Source organism: Corvus brachyrhynchos, unplaced genomic scaffold, assembly GCF_000691975.1.
Source record: "Corvus brachyrhynchos isolate BGI_N302 unplaced genomic scaffold, ASM69197v1 scaffold14, whole genome shotgun sequence".
NCBI lineage: Eukaryota > Metazoa > Chordata > Aves > Passeriformes > Corvidae > Corvus > Corvus brachyrhynchos.
In genome coordinates this window covers 17,233,781-17,244,073 of record NW_008239110.1, presented here as the reverse complement: position 1 = coordinate 17,244,073, position 10,293 = coordinate 17,233,781, and the positions used below count along the sequence as shown (strand labels likewise).

The 10,293-nt window shown below is 37.2% G+C and overlaps 1 protein-coding gene across 3 annotated transcripts in view; it reads right to left on the bottom strand.

Annotated features, from left to right (window-relative positions):
* AKAP7 (A-kinase anchoring protein 7) overlaps positions 1-10,293 on the bottom strand; it is a 79,824-nt gene that overhangs the window by 37,196 nt on the left and 32,335 nt on the right. The gene's annotated exons all lie outside the window — the stretch shown is intronic.

The following is a 10,293-nucleotide window of genomic DNA, read 5'->3' as shown; positions in this document are numbered from 1 at the left end:
TTTGTTTTCATCCTTAGTATGATAAATATTTTTGGAGAGAGGAGAAATCACTGGTAACACCTCCACTATCTGTTTTGATTTTTAAATTGCTATTTTACACTAATTGATAAATTGGATTTATCTGTGTATTTTAATTATGATGTTAAACATGAATTTTTTATTTAAGTGCTAATGAACATTTACGTAAGAAGGCAAAAGCCAGCATAGCTTGAAAAATAAGCTCACATAGGAAAGATAACATGCAACAGGCAAAAAAGACGCTCCTTTAAGTGGACATTCATGTATGAGATTCTCTGAACTGTTTCCGAAGAAAAGGAACATTTCAATGAATCATGTACTAACAATACATGAGAAAATTAACATCTGGGCTGTAGTCAATCCAGAGCCTATCATGGGAGAATCTACTGTGCAACTGGTAGGAAGCACCTTGGATATATGTCAAGGTACCATACAAGTCCCATAGACAAAGGCTGTCCAAACCCACACGCATTCAATGCTTCTCTGCTGTGCTTTTTTTAACCTCCTCCATGCAAACGAACACTACCCACCACTGTGGCTGAATTGATTACAAGGATTTCAGCAAGAAAAAGAGCTGCTTAAAAGGAGTGTTCCACATCACCTTACAGTAAACATGCATGCATGTGCAGTATACACAAACATGCAGACATACACACACAGACCTACATATAATACATATGCATGTATGAATGCTATATATTGATAATTTGTTTCTAATGAATAGCAAAAAAAGACAAGCACCAAACAGAATATTTAGCCAGGAGTGATGAATCTGCATCCAGAAACTGAATAAACCCCACATATTGTCCAGTAGCAGAAATAGTCATGTTCAGAACTGGCTCAGTTTGAACAGCCTGGGATAAGGATCCAGAAATTGGACACTCCCTTTTCTAAATCAGCCACAAGATTAGGAGTTCGGTGGGCATTTTAGCATTGTGCCTGTGACCTCCATAAGACTAGACACACCAGGAAATAAGCACAGGATTACAGAATCTTATTTGGGGCAAGGGTGGGGCTCATTCTTTGGCTGAATTCTCTGCTCTGTGGTTAAGTTCCTTGAAGAACACTGGTGCATAGTTCAGTTTCCATGCTAAGCTGCCATTTGTGGCTTTTCTGATCTTTGGGGGGCTTGAATTTTCCCAAGCTGGGAGCAGAAAAAAGTCCCGATGTCCAATTTCATTTGCAAGCGAACTGTGTATGTAGTAAGTATTCCCTCTTTAAAATAAAATGTGAGACCTGATTTAAGTACCCATGTATCATAAACAGAGGATACTAGGTCTTGGATCCCAGTAGGGTGAGATGCCAAACTCAAAAACCAAAGAAAGACAGAGAGGTGTTGATGCCTGGCTTGATCAATGCACCATTCAGCTCAGCCTTTATTGACTCTGCTCTGAGATATTGGACTCCACACAACTGGAAATGGAGGCATCTCATTCTGGGGCCAAATTCCTATACAAGATACTCACCTAAAACCTTTGGTTTTGACTTGTAAATTTTATTTATACACAAAGATCTATAACAATCCCTTCCTTTAATACAAAACAGAAGGACTTGTCAACATAATACACCTATGAAATGCACTTTTTAGTCAGGTAGATAATATACATTCAGTACATGTGTTATATTTCACAGTGCAAAAGACTCTGGACCAGCACTGTGGATCAAAATTTGTTTGGGAAAACAGCCCTTAAAAGACAGTTGATCTGTAGATTTCTTATTGTAATTGCCTTCTAGATCTGCACTGGCAGATCATTACATTTGAATTTGCACAATTGAAAATTTACATTGAAAAAATGTGTATCTGTAACAAAACACGGCCCCTTACACATTCTTCCACTATATCAAATAAGCCATAAAGACAAAAGTATTCAAATAAAAATGCAATAGTCAGAACAGCTACTGCTACAGAAGAGAAACTTATTAGGCATATGCAGCTGACTCATTCCATGTGTTTGAGCACTGCAACTCATTTAGACAAAATCCCTGCTCTAAACAAGAGGGATGCAAAATAGAAGCTCAAATATATCCAAATAACCAAAAATATTTTGTACTCAGGTATTGCACTCTACATTATAATTCTTACCTTTAAAATCTACTAGCACAGATCAATATTCTCCCAAAACAATTTTCTTTTCCTTAGAATCTCATTAGGTGAGCCTCTCCACCACTGGCCCTGTACTACTTGAGTCCCAAACAGAGAAAGAAGTGAAGAAAAGGACTGAAAATGAGTGGAGAGTTTAAAACTGAAAGTGCAGATAAAGAGTAAGAAAGAACTGAATCTTTAAAACCTTAGTCCTTTTTCCTCATAAGCACTTGAATAAATACAATATCATCATGAAAGTTGGTCATATAAGCCAATAAAAGGTGCCAGGATACAGAGAAGAAGTAAAAATACAGATGACTTTTTTATCTGGGAAATATTTGCAATAGTTCTCAAATAACTAGGGCATTAGGATTTACACATCTGTATTTCAGATTATAGATTTTGGTTTGCTCTGGAATATATAGGGTTTTATGCCTATATAGATTTGTACTATGATATTTTAGACTCCATTTGGAGACACAGCATACCTTCATGTGCTTTGTATTCTTAGAAATTAAGAAATTCTAAGAAATTAAGAAAAGCTATCCCAAGAACAGAGATAACCACCAAGTACATTCAAACCAGTCCAGGTAATGAATTATGAATAAAGTTAAACCAGATATTCTGCATATTTCTGGGAATAAAAAAATAAAAATGAGAAGCTCTGACTAGTTAACTGAAAGACAATTGGAAGAAGGAAGTAGCGTAACCATAGTAGTGTAACTGGAGTGTGGATGATATGTTGAGATATTGTATAAATCAGGAAAGGAAACTACAATGTATAGAAAGCTGAATTTACCAATAATAAAGATCACAAAAGTTCAACATAATCATCTGAAAGAGTACATCCCATGCAAAAAAATGATTGCTTTTACTTGCTTTCATGTGAAAATAACATTTCTAATATTAAAGATATGCTAACAAATCTCCTCTTCTTCCAAAGGTGGTGTAACAACCTAATCAAGTGATGAAAAATTTTAACAGTCAATGTGTTTTGAGTCTGCAATATGATAGGAATGGGGAAGGAAAACTATAGAGCTTGCCTGAATTTGAAAGATAAGACAGATTAACACTGCCTGGGAATTTTAAAGTACTAAGAGCTGTTTCTGAATAATTCCATATGTGAACACTCTTATTTTGGAATAAGAGAGTGCTTTGTTCCTGTTCAGCTTGACCCACTTTACAAAAGCATTTAATTAGGAGCATTTATATGTGTAAAAAAGGCTTTTGTTTGTTCTCTTGATTAAAACAATAAAGTTCAGTATCTAAGGTTTCTGATTCAAAACATCTTAAATATTAAAAAAAAAAAAAAAAAAAAAGCTATGGTAGCCTAGGTATTAAAATTCAATTGTGGCATTTTAACTGCTTCTCTAAATAAATGATTTAGAAGGCAAAAGGTTTTTCAAACAGTCTTCAGTCAGCAATTACTTTCCGGTGTAATCCCTAGGCTGGAGATGGCTACTCAGAATTCTGTAAGACAAACCTGCTCTTCGCAAAAGATGAAGTAACAGCAGAGGTTTTCAAAAGTATGTGTCAAAGGGTCAACTGTAGTGTCTTGGGACTTCAGAAATCAAACTATTTACCTAAAGTAAAATCATGCAGTCTAGAGAGGACAAGACTTCCTGTACTCACAGCCGATCCAAATCCAGGTGAATAGAAATCTGTGCTGCCAACTGAAACTGTCAAGCTCAGCACTTTGGCAACCACGTATGCCCAGATATTTGCTCAGAATGCAAGCAGAGTGAACCCACACTGTCTCAGAAAATAGAGGGTAGGCATGTTTAGAAAGTTAAAAAATTGGAAGCCTAACTTCAGATGTCTGTAAGTATGTCTAGTAAGTATGAGTATGTTTGCATCTTCAACCTCTGCCTGGGTACCACAGCTTTGTAAACCTCCTGAGCTGCTGATGCTGGTACAGAAATTAGTACATAGCTAAACATTATAGCATCAGCCTCATGGTGGCACCCATGCTTGAGAAGCAGGAAGAACAGCTGCATTTAGCATTTTCATCTCCATGTGATCTCAAGTGCTCCCTGTCACTTCCACTGCACAAGCAAGTGAGGTACATTAAATGCTAGAGTAATATCACATAGTTTATGCCACGGGTGGCTAGCACATTCAATCCTTCAATGGAACAGATAAGGAATTGTCATTGGCATGCAAGGTAGTGTAAAAACCCCACATCCTCTGGTACGTGTCAGGCAGGGGGATTACATGCAATGCTGAACTGTCCCTGGTAGGATGGCTGACAATAAGAGTCCACACATGCAGGCTCAGACATAATTCACTAAGAAGAAATGAAAACTCTTCAGGTATGTAATATAGCAACAAGCTTGCATCTTGCACCCTTCCAGAAAGGTCTTTATACTGTTTAAATGACATCTCCAACCTTTTGTACCCAGCATATCTGCCTAACTGTCCTATAAACAGAGAGGAGGCTCAGGTCCCTTTGCTGTCATCAAATATTAATGCAGATCTTAAATATTTGATCTTCATTCAAAAAACAGAAGATCACACACTATGTATTCAGCAGGTACTGTGATAACCCTTTCTGTTGTGTTTAAGAACAGATTAAAACCAAGTAACTTGGCAGGCTACTGTTAAAACAATGATGTCATGTTTTAGCTTGTGGTTGATGTAATCCTGCTCTTACCTTCTACTGCTTCCATGAGAAACAGTGCATTGTGGCTTTCTTGGAAACAAGAAATGACACTACAAGCCACATTAACAATGCACCTTTAAAATCTGTTACATTTTATCTTGAAAATATTTTCACTAAAAGAACTTACACAAATACTAGGGGCTTCAAAAATATTTTATGCACAGTCTAGAATAAGAAAACTATTGTTTCTATCCTAGAAACACCTGTTTCTATTAATTGCTGAGTACTGTTGTGAAAGAGAAATGCAAGTTGGGGTATTACTCAAAACAAGCCCTTTTCCCCAACATTTTTATGTCAGCATTTGTAAAACCTCTGAGGTACAGACCTCTACTGATCTGCAACCATGTCTTATCTTAGAATACCTCATAAGGATTAGGTAGGAAGCCTACAGACTCTCTGTGGAACCGTGCAGCACACTGGGTAAGAGTTCTACACTAACCAGCAACAACTGAAAAAGGGTGACATTTGAACAATGGAAAACTGGTTTTCCTTTCATTCCAGGTCCTTCAAATTACTGAAAAAGATTCCAAGAAACTGCAGGAAGAGCTTAATTTCATTATGGTAAATCAAACATATGTTCTATTTGATGTCAATGCTATAGAAGAAATATGTATCAATAAAAGCACCTTGCTAGCTAGGAAAATTTTAAGAACATAAATTATTATCTTTTACTGATCCATTTAATGAAAGAATATTACATAGTTTACTCATCACCACCTAAGTGGTCTCTTTACTTTTTTGCAATTAAGATATATTGAAATTAATGCTTTACGCATTTTCAATGTAATTTTAATATATTAAATTTGGAAATAAATTAGTTGTTCGACCACCAAAGTCTGCTGGGGAAAATATCTTTAAAGCATAAATACTTAAGACACTAAAAAACCTGCTGGATGTTATTAAATTGTATTTTATCGCATACTCTGTTATGTTGTGAAAAATCAATTCCACTTTTTTCATATACTCAACTAAATTTTTAGTCAGGAACCACAATCTTTCTGGTGTCAAATAGGCTTTTGTGCTTTTTAGACTTACTTTACCAGTTTTATCCCATTGTTTGCACATATATTTGAAAATCATTTTGGAAAATCCTATTGTGACTTCTTTTCAACTACTGGTAACAGCTCTGGCACAAAAACACATCACTACTTCAAATACTTTTTTGTTGAAAAACAAAGGAAAATAGTCTTTTGAACACATTTGCATTACGATATTTTAAAAAGAGTGTAGCAAAAATTACCCAGTACAATAAAGCAAATCTCATAATCAAATACAATAAATAAAATCTCATTATCACAGAAAGTGATGAGGAGGTTTTTTGCTTGTTCTCAGTACTAGGAGATAAATGATTAAATTCTAAACACGTGTTCCTGTCTTTGAAGCTCCCTGTCACTGTCTCATGAAGAGTTTGTCATACATTTGCCAACATTAAAGCTCAAATATTAGAATTTGCCTCAGAACAATGAAATATTATTCTGAAATGAAAACTTCTATTTTCAAACCATATTGGTTACTTCCCTCTTAATTAGCCTGCTCTCGTTATCCAGACACAGCAAGTATTCATACAGCTTTTATGTTGTAACTGGTATGACAAAATTAATATAAAAATGCAATCTCATGATGAAAAATGCAATACTAATGATCAACGTTTCAATAGCAGAAAATTACCAAATACAGAAGCAACTGCCCAGTGTAGCAATACAAGATGAGATTTATTGCTAGAGTCCATCCATCCAGTTCTAACGCAAGAGCAGTGAAAAGGAATCAATAGGGGACCACTCCGTTCTCACGTGGAAATAGAAAACTATTTGATGTTTGCAAGAAACCACTGGATTGCTACTTTCTAGTCAGTGTCCACAAAGAGCCTGGCTTCTAGGTTAATAACCAAAATGTAAATTTTTCTCTGCCATGTTTAAAAGAAACATTTTTATAAGTCAATATTCTACCACATGTGTGTAAGAGACGGTCCGAAAATCCCTCATCTGCCTCACGATCATCGCCGAAGACAGAGACTGAACACAGCAGTCCTGGCCTGGCTGAGGTGGGATTGTCTGCCAAGTGTTGCCTACGGGTGTGCCCACTGGGAACTGGTACACATTCCTGAGGAAAATTAGTGCAGGTCACAATGGACTGTGCCGTTCTTGCTGCCCAGGCGGGAAGGACTGCGCTGAAGCGGAAAGGAACGACCTGTCCTGTACACCTCTCCGGTACACCTGTCTTGTACGTCTGTCCTGTACCTGTTTCCCAAAGCAACGAACCCCATAACAATGGCTGTAGATTCCCCAACCTCTTGGCCAGTTGCCCCTCGCTTCTGAAAAGGACTATAAAGGGACCTTCTAAAATAACCGAGTCCGAGATCTCCCCACGGAAAGAAGACGAATCTATTGGCGGAAGACCACGAGGACTTCGTCTCATCCGTTGGTAGCTATTGCCCCTCTTTTCCCTCTCTCTCTCTCTCTCTCTCTCTCTCTCTCTCTCTCTCTCTCTCTCTCTCTCTCTCTCTCTCTCTCTCTCTCTCTCTCTCTCTCTCTCTCTCTCTCTCTCTCTCTCTCTCTCTCTCTCTCTCTCTCTCTCTCTCTCTCTTACTCTCTTCTATCGCATTACTGTGTTGTGGGCACTTAATAAAGGTGCACTGCTTTGATTAAAACTGAAATCTCTTGTGTCCTTTTACACTCTGAGATCGATAAACGAACCATCACGACCCCCGCTTGCATTAGCGGATCGTGACACCTTGTCACTCTCTACAATTACCTGAAAGGAGGTTTTAGGCAGGTGGGATGCGGTATCTTTTCCAAAGTAACAGGCGACAGGACAAATTGAAATGGCCTCAAGTTGTGCTAGGGGAGGTTTAGATTGGATTTTGGGAAAAATTTCTTCATCAAAAGTGTTGTCAAGCATTAGAACAGGAAGAGCACAGGGAAGAGGCTGAGTCACCATCCTTGAAGGTATTTAAAATACATGTAGATATTTCACTTAGGGACAGACTTTACTGATTAGCACATAATACCTGTTGCTTTTTATCCAGGCAAATACTTATTCAGCACACTGCATGCAAAAGACTGCAGCAGTTCTGGATAAACTCAACACAAACAGTGATTTAATTACTAATTTTAAATGTTAAGAAACAGCCCCTGGGAAAACACCCAAGACATTTTTACCCAGAAGCAGTATGACTACCATATAATTAATTACAATTTGGGAGAAGTGCCACAAATATGCAAGAAACTCAAAAACAGTTACTCACAACTTAATAGGGTGGAGAAAGTAGAAGCTACAAATAGACTATCAAGCAAAGAAAATTTAGATGTGAAAGAAGCAAACCTAGGGGTATTTTGAAATTACAGGCAAAGAGGAAAGAAAGGCATATAACAGATAAAACTAAAAATTGTATCGTTATTTTAGAAAAAGCGTTTCACTGTCATGCAATTAAGAAGGAGGGTGAAAAGAAACTAACACATAATACATGTAATTTTGCTGGGTGTAGAATCTGGACATTAAACCAGCATTTACTTGGTTACCACTGCTGTTCCCAATGTGAGAAAATGCTCAGTTGCTGTACAAATAAATTCAACCACGTTAAGGTCAAACCACCAGTAAACGGAGAAGCAGGAGAGCATCTACAGGAAACAAATGGCAGTCTTTCCTCCATTTAAGACAGTGCCACCATAAAAAGCTTTCAGACAAACTGGAAAAACTTCAAATTGCATACTGTATTGAAATGTTTTCTTCCTTGATGATGAAGGCGAAATGCTACTGTATGTTTGACACTGTAAGTGCATTTTTATCAAGAGCAGACTGAGGGATGTTGACAATCTCTCCAACTACCAATTAGTTTCCAATTCCTTTATTTTCAGTCTTCTGTTTCTTCTCAGTATTATTTGGAGTTCATAGAGTGACATTATCATATCTATTTTCTGTTTCAGGTACAGATGAGTCTTTCTCCTGTTCTTTCTTCTGTAATTCTTTCGTCTCTGTGGGTATTCCCAAAACTATTGCAGACAAACTTATCTTCAGTCTGGAGGGCTCATATACAATGTACCATCAGAAGTGTCTTATTCTTTGTTTGAGACATGGGTGTTAAGCAGCTGCCTGGCTAGCATTATAAAATGTAATGTGGAAGCGTAAATTGCACTACTAAGTCCTAATCAAGCTTACTAAGGTAACTAAAATGTTACTTAAATGGTTTAAATAGCCTAACACCAGCAATTGGCAAGAATTTTTTTTTAACATGTTCTGTGCACAGTGTTATTGATCTCCCTCAGAAACTTAAAGACTGCAGATACAATGCATATTTTTACCATTTAGTTGAAAACTTGTATATTTATATATACATATATATAGAATTAACAAGCAAGCTAATTAACAAATTAACAGTGTATCTTAGACTCACAACTTGCCTTTCATAGATACCGTTCAGATCCTGCCTGTCTTAGATACTCCTTTTAGAATGGGAAGAATGACTTTCTGCAGGTGTCTCCCATCTCTGCAAGACTGTAGAATGACCTTTGTAACAAAGTCAGATGGGACACCAAACTTGTAAAAAGTTCCACTGAAAAGCAAATCAATCCACTAATGTTCTGCTACTTAAAAATGCATCTGTTTGAAGTATTATGAGCAGAAAGAAGCATTACCTTTTACCATATTATTATGTTTTTATGCAGATAAAATAGACATTTGTAGTCTGATATTTCATTTTCCATATTGCTACTGCTAGATTGCAAGGATTAAGGGGGGCTGTAAGGGTACTTTAACCTCCAGCTTGGCCCACACTCCAGACTATGAATTTTGGCTGTGCAGAAAGTAACAGTAACGTGCTGGGTGGTTTCCACCAAGCAACAGACTTCTTGAAGTTCTTCTACCTCAGATGTAGCACAGGGTAAGTCTGATGTATAAACTTCTTACAAGCCACTCAGAAGAAACATCACAGAAAACAGCTTGGCATGTGATAACTTTCTTTAATGTGTATATAATCTCGTTTTACATTATAATACTATAAACCAACTTTATTTGAAACAAGTCTACAAAAATCTTCATTAATGGATCCTGAAAATATTTAAGTGATACACTTAATGCTAAAGGTATATTTGACATAAGATTTACATAATGCTCCCTCTGACAGTCAGGGGGTCTATTGAACATCTTTACCACGGTATCAAAAACTGACCAATCATTCAGGTGAAGGAGTATACATTGAAAAGCTCGATTCATTCCAGCATTCACTTGTCTTCTTTGGGATTTGAGGTGACATACAACAGCTGCCATGAGGTGGGTGGTCCAAAGAAGGACACTTTGTTTGGCTTGCTGTTTTGTTTGCTTTAAATAGCAAACTGAACACAAGTTTGAAGACAAAGCTTCAACACTACCTTCACTGTCACATCAATTTTTAACTCCTGAACACACACCCCATGGGGCTGGCACACAGATAGAGAAAACTTCTGGCGCAGATGTAGGATCTGCTGAAGTTAGTGGATGCTGCTCTGTAACATCTGGTCAAAGCCTGATTACCTGAGGTGCATACTGATGCAGTTCA